Here is a 209-nt window from a genome sequence, read left to right as displayed (position 1 = left end):
CCTTCTCTGCGGCCCAACCCGCCGGGCAGCTCTTCGCCTCCATTGGCCAACACTGCCCTTCACCTGGTAAAAAACACACAAAAAAAATTTTAAAAAATCCCTCCTGCTTTATTTATAAATGTGTGGTTTTATACTTTTGGCTTTAGGTAAAATAATCCTTTAAACTGTCCTTTTTCTTAATTATTTGGGGGAAAAATAATAATAAAAAT

Source organism: Apaloderma vittatum, unplaced genomic scaffold (assembly GCF_000703405.1).
Source record: "Apaloderma vittatum isolate BGI_N311 unplaced genomic scaffold, ASM70340v1 scaffold37207, whole genome shotgun sequence".
In the NCBI taxonomy this organism is placed as follows: Eukaryota; Metazoa; Chordata; class Aves; order Trogoniformes; family Trogonidae; genus Apaloderma; species Apaloderma vittatum.
This window is presented reverse-complemented; position numbering follows the sequence as displayed.